Source organism: Calypte anna, chromosome 4B (assembly GCF_003957555.1).
Source record: "Calypte anna isolate BGI_N300 chromosome 4B, bCalAnn1_v1.p, whole genome shotgun sequence".
Taxonomy (NCBI): Eukaryota; Metazoa; Chordata; class Aves; order Apodiformes; family Trochilidae; genus Calypte; species Calypte anna.
This window is the reverse complement of record NC_044249.1, coordinates 9681969-9688461: the sequence shown is the minus strand read 5'-3', so window position 1 is coordinate 9688461 and position 6493 is coordinate 9681969.

The window sequence follows — 6493 nt, the reverse complement described above, 5'->3', positions numbered from 1 at the left end:
TAGTGGTAAGAGAAGTAAAACAAAGCAAAACTTTTTTTGTTTAATATGAACCTAGTTCAACTCTGAACCAAGTGATGTTATTAAGGTGAACTGGTTGTGCAAGCTTTGGGCTAATTGGATGTGTTTGTTATAGTTCATCGATGTTAACTGTGAGCTTGAGCTTTCCTGGATTGCACTCATGGCAGGAATCTTTATAAGGACAACTTAACTTTTTAAAAGCAGGCTCATGTGTGCATACATGTATACACATATAAAATAAAATATAATTTAGGTAACACATTTAAAAATCTTCTATTATATATACATACGTATATACTTACAAAGTATAGATTGTGATGTATTCCTCTATAGGTGGAACAAGAATTGTTTTGGTGAAGGCTTAAATCCATCATTTCAAAGAGAATTCTCACAGTTACAGGGTGATGTCCTTCTACTTCTTTCTTGTGAAGTAAATAATCAGTAAGTGAACTGCAATTTTTGAAATCTTAACTGTGCTCACTGGATGGCTTGTTGGGTGCACATGTGTACATCCACAGGACTGAGAGCTTTGGGAAAAGTGCCAGAGACTGCAGTTTGCTTCTTCTTAGGGCAAAACAAGTCAAAGGAGGTAATACAGTGACATTGTAACGAAATGTCTGGCAAACCAAAGGGAGTTCTGTGAATTTTTTAGATTTGTCATATTTTTTTTTCTAATCTCTTATTCCACAGATTTACAGATAGCCTCTACTGAACTTGTTAAACAAAATCTGCCTCATTTTTTTGAGAATTTATCAAGAAAACGTAATTTAAGCTGTGTGGGGGGCACTAAGGGTTGTATGAGTAAAATATATCTGTATGGCTATGGGAAGAGGCATTGCTCAATTTGAATAGTTGCATGAATGGAGAAGATGTGGTAGAATGAATGAAATTAATGGGCTTTCTTGAACCTGCAGTTGCTTACACATCTTTACTAAGCAAAATGTATTTCTTGTTTGACTCTATTCATGACAAGACTTGATAGGTTTTTGGTGTTGCTTTTTAAGCTTTACATATAGCAGTAAATGTGTTCAGGGGTGCTGTGTGAGCAGTGGTGTCTGCTAACAGATGGTTCTGGATCTTATCCCATATTTGTTAAGAGACCTGAGATCAGAATTCTTTGAGTGGTTTGGAAATGAGTCTTAACTTTGGAGTAGTGGTTTTATTGGGCAGCAATGTATATCACAATAACTAACAGCAGGACAAGACATTGTTTGGCTCCATGCCAGCAAAGCTGGTCTCTCTGCTGCTTTTGTAATGCTTTTTTGTACAATTTTTTTTCCTTCTGCTCTGAAAGATCTGGGAAATGTTGCTGAATTGGAATGGGTCAGGAGAGACAGCTCATGCTCCATGCAGCAGTTGAACTTAGTTCCTAGTGCTGGGCACACAGAGCATTAATTCTTATTCAAAGACCTCAGTACATATATTTGGTTAGATTTAGAGGAAGACCTTTGGAGTTGGAGAAGGCGTAGCCTCTTTCTAACTGTGACAACACTTGTATTTTCCTCACTGATTTTGGGAAAAAAACCCCCAGTTGGCTTTAAGGGTGGGGATGGAATCCAATTCAAATGTCATTAATTCTTTTCCTGTGGCTGAAATCTACACGCAAATATGTCTCAGCTTAGACTGCAAGCTCTAATTGAAGTTGTGGTATAATATGGAGTTTTCATAAGATCATTTGGGTTGGAAGAGCCTGTTAAATGTCAGTGGGCAGAGACATCTTCAACTAGATTGAGTTGCTTAGTGCCCTCCTTCAACCCGATCTTGAATGTGGGGCACCTAACACCTCTCTGGGCAACCTGTTCCTGTCTCCCAACACCCTCATCATAAAAAAACCCCATCTCTTCCCTGTATCTAGTTTGAACCCACCTTTCAGTTTAAACCCATTATCCCTTGTCCTATTACTACAAGCCATACTAAGAAGTTTATCCCCATCTTTCTTATAAGGTCCCTTTAAGTACTGAAAAGCTGCAATAAGGACTCCCCAGAGCCTTCTCCAGGTTGAACAGCCCCAATTCATCCTGTCAGAGAAGGTTGGAACACTTCTATGATAATTTTGTGCCTTTCCTCTGGATCTGTTGCAACAGGTCCATGTCTTTCTTGTACTGAGGACTCCAGAGCTGGATGCAGTACTCCAGGTGAGGTCTCAGCTTCCTCAGCCTGCTGGCCAAGCTTGTTTTGATGCAGCCCAGGGGCTGGTTGGCCTCCTGGGCTGCAGGGCTGCATTGCCAGCTCATGGCCAGTTTCTCACTCGTGGAGAATTTGCCATTGCCATTACCAGATCTGAATTGTTCCCATCCAGAATGGTTTTGTTTTGTTTCCCTGAAATGAATGTGATCAAATAGGCAGAAATGTGACCTCAGGAGTTAAGATACAGACTCCTATGGTTGTTCACTGTCTCCATCTTTTTATTAGATTTTCCAAGGCCGTTTTTATCCCCCAATTTCCTGTATAAAATCCATACAAATAAAATAAAGTCACAGTCAGTAAATAACAATGAAAAGGTAAATTCACTTTACAGATTAGCCAGTACATGTAAGACATCATCTGAAATGATTATGATTTTTATTTTAAACTTTTTTTTTTTTTTGCACAGATCACAAAGCTATTACGCTTTTTCAAAATTAATAGCTGGCTTTTAGACTCTATAATGGTTTGTGTGACCTCTTCTTTCCCTTTGGCTAATATGAAAAATGAGGCTTTTTTAAAATGCAAGACAGACACAAGACATATTAATTCCATGGTTTTGACTGATATTTCTGTTAAATAGCACAGGATGGCCTGGTGCTTGGCTCAGTTTTCTCAATGCAGACTTCCTCAGGGACCACCTCTGGAGCAGAGGGATATGAAGCTGCCTGTGTATGGGCTTCAGTGAAGGTGCCCTGCAAGAGGGTGAGGAGGCACAGAAAACTGCCAGCTTCCTATCTCTCTTCTGTAGGTCAGGCATGGTGGAAACTCAGCTAGAGGTTGAGGTTTCTGCACCTCTGTGGTGAGAAGGGCCACTTGGCTTGGGCCTGGCCCCACTAAAAGGCAGAACAATTCCAAGGCTCTGGTCAGTGGCAGTGACTCTGTTGTGTCCTATGGTCATGTACTATTTACAGGATGGGCTGTATGTTTGGTTTTTTTCCTCACACACCAGATGATGTTCTGTGTTCACAACGTCTTTTGGAGACCTAACTTTGTAGAGATTCTAATTTCAGAGGGAACTTGAGAGGTTAATAATTCTTAACTTTTGTGAGCTGCTCTGTGGTGTGATGTCTTGCCACGTTCCCACCAGAGTGACTTGGTTTGTTTTATTTGAATCATGTCAGTTTACAGGGAGGATGAATCTTGGGAGTGAGGTTTTTAGTTGTACCTTGAACACGTGTCCTGTTTAAGTCTGAAGAATTCCAGAGCTGTCTCATGTAAAATCAAATTGCACAGAAATTTAAAGGAAATTTGCTTTGGAACCTTGAGGCCTTCACCTTAATCCAGCCAAATACTCAACACATCAAGACTTTTTTGCACAGCAGTCCCACCTCTGAGCTGATGCCAGCATGTGGGTTTATGGGGTTTTCTGGTTTGCTTTTTTATTTTTTTTTATTTCCCAGGTTACATCCTTGTGCAGTGAATTAGCTGGAGGGTAACTTAGAATCTTTCTGCTAAATAGTGGGAAAGTTCTTGCTTTGGGTAGCGAAGAGAACTTTTGGGATGAACTGGTGCTGGGCTAGGATGGGAGTTTTCAAGTGAAGGGGGATTCTGAGCAGAGCACCACTCACAGCCTGGGGCCCTGGGTTGGTGCTAGGCTGGACAAACACATCCTCTGAAGTGATTCAGTAACACGAGTTGGAGCTTTACTGATCAGTGGTGGGTTTTTATGTGTGCTTTGTTCATCAGGACATCCCACTTTTCATAATTCTTGGCCTAGTTTTTATTTTGTTTTTATTTTGTTTTTATTTTTAAATGTCCTCTGGCTGTGCAATTCCATGACTGGCTTTTTAAAAATTTTATTTCATGACTGCCTTTTTTTTCGTTTTATTTTTTAATTATATATGTTTTTCAAAAGGAATATGCAAGTTTTGTCACTGAAGATTGAAGTTTGTGTGTACTTCCAGTTTTGATTTGCTGGTGTTTCTTGCCTGTGGGCTCTCTCTCCCTCTGTTCCTGTGCAATAGCAACTCACTGTCTCCAGCAATTAATTAGAGCAACGATGAGATTGGTCCTGTGTTCTCTTTACTTCATCCTGGGATAATGGATTAGCCCAGATGCTTGGCAGCATTGCATAAAGTGAGCGTGATGGAGTGCAAACTCATATGGAAACAGATCTAGCACAAAACAACTCCTGCACAGCGTGCTCTAATTTTCTTCCTCATGCTTCATCTTGTGCCACGGTTCCACTCAATTATTGCATTGTAGAAGTTGGCTGCCTGGGCAGGAATTAATCCTTCTCAACAGTTGCAACCAAACTTCCACTCATGCACTTGACTCCTAATGCTGGGTTGGTGGTCAGGGGAAGGGATGGAGACTCAGCAGCACGGTCTCTTGGCTGCAGCAGACATTTCTTCCTTGTCTTGCTCAACAAGAGCAATAAGGATGCAAGTTGTGATAGCCATATGATGAAGCTAGTGACCAGCTCTTCTGGCTTGATGTGATGCTGGATTTCATAGCAGGGAAGGGGTCCCCTCCCCAAGGGTGGCTCATGGAATACCTTCCCTGCTCCAAGATGCCCAGCCCCACCTTAGGCCATCAGTGGGTGACAAAGTGTCCTTCTGCCATTAACATATTGAAGAAGGGGAGATGTGTAGTGATCAGGAGCAGGGCAGAGGAGAGGGGAGGTGAGGGAAAGCAACACATGGAGAGAGAACAACACCGTAAGAGAGGACAACACCTGAGGAGAGCAATGCTGGCACAGAGAGACCAAGACTGGTGAAGAAGGAGAGGGAGGAGGTGTCTGAAGAGATTTTGCTCCGCATCCCGTGGTGAGATGGCAAACTGTCCCCTGTCCCCATGGGGAATCACAGTGGAGCAGACCCTGAAGGACCACGGCAGAGCAGGTGGTGTGGATCTGCTGCCCGTGATGGATCCCATTGGAGCAGTTGTGTCCCTGCAGCCTGGGGAGGATCACGGGGCAGATGTTATGTCCCTGCAGCGAGGAGGGGACTGTTCCCCCAGCAGTCCCTGGCTCTGTGCGCTCCCCGCACTGGAGCGGTTTCACTGCCCTGCCTGGTGGGAGGGACTCACATTGGAGGGGTTCCCAAGGGATTTTCTGCCATGGGAGGGACCCCACATGTAAGTGGGGTAAGAATGTGAGGAATCCTTGAGGAGGAAGGAGCAGCAGAGAACAAGCTGTGAGGTCCAGACTGTAAACCCCACCACCTGCCCCCTGTGCTGCAGAGGGGAAGAAGGTAGAGATGGTGGAATCAAGTGATTTGGGCCTGGGAAGAAGGGAAGGGTAGGGAAAAGTATTTAAGCTCTGGTTTGTGTTTTCTCTTTGCCCTGTTTTGATTTGACTAAGGATATATCAAATTGATTTTTCCCCAACTGAGTCTGGTTTGCCTGTGTCTGTAACTGGTGAAACCCTCATAGACCTTGTCTTGACTCACGAGGTTCTGGGTGGGTTTCCTCCTCACCATCTCAAAATGGGGGAGGGAGCAGCCTCGTGGTCCTCTCATATCGGTCAGGCTCAAACCACGACATCAGCTGGAGTTCCAAATCCACCTCTTTCTTTAGCTGGGCAGGCTGAAAGTAAAAGGTAAAACATTTTGTCTGTGGTTTTGGAGGGTGCAGGAGGGTACTTAGGCTTCTAGGATTGTTAAGTGCCTGGTGAGTACCTGTCTTGGGGTGCCTCAAAATCTGATCTCTTAACCTTCAGGTGCCAAAAGATCTATGAAAATTGTCTCTGACACCTTAAGAAAAGCAGTGCCCAAATACAATAAGTTCAGGAGTGGCATGGGCTCAGACTAGTTCTGTGAAACTACAGGTAACACATGAATGAAAAGGAAGACATGGCTGGGGAGGGAATGCAGGTATGGCCTTTAAAATAACTTACTGTTTGGAAAATTACCAGACTGCAGCCTTACTTTGTACTCATCACAGTATTTTTTGAGCTGTGCTGTGCCATGGCTATTCTGTGATTCTGTGACCACCTCTTCTTGCTCTAAAGGGGCAAAATCTTTGTTTGTGTTTGAGCTTGAGATGTCCTCACTGTTTTGGATGTGTTTTGGTCATGATTCACCTCTTGTCGGTACAGGATTGAGTGTGTTTCAAGGGAGCTCAAAATGAACCTTGAGGATGGCAGCAATGTTTGCCCTGCATCCCGCTCCTCCCTTGAAATCACATGGTCATATTTTCTTGGCAAAATGTTCCTGGAAATCTTCATTACCTCCTTTTACCTTACACTCCTGGGTAAAATTAATTCCCAAATCACTGGTACTACTGAGGTTCATTAGTAACTCTTCCAGCTTTTTTGATAAAAAAGGTTTTGAGGACATGAATAATT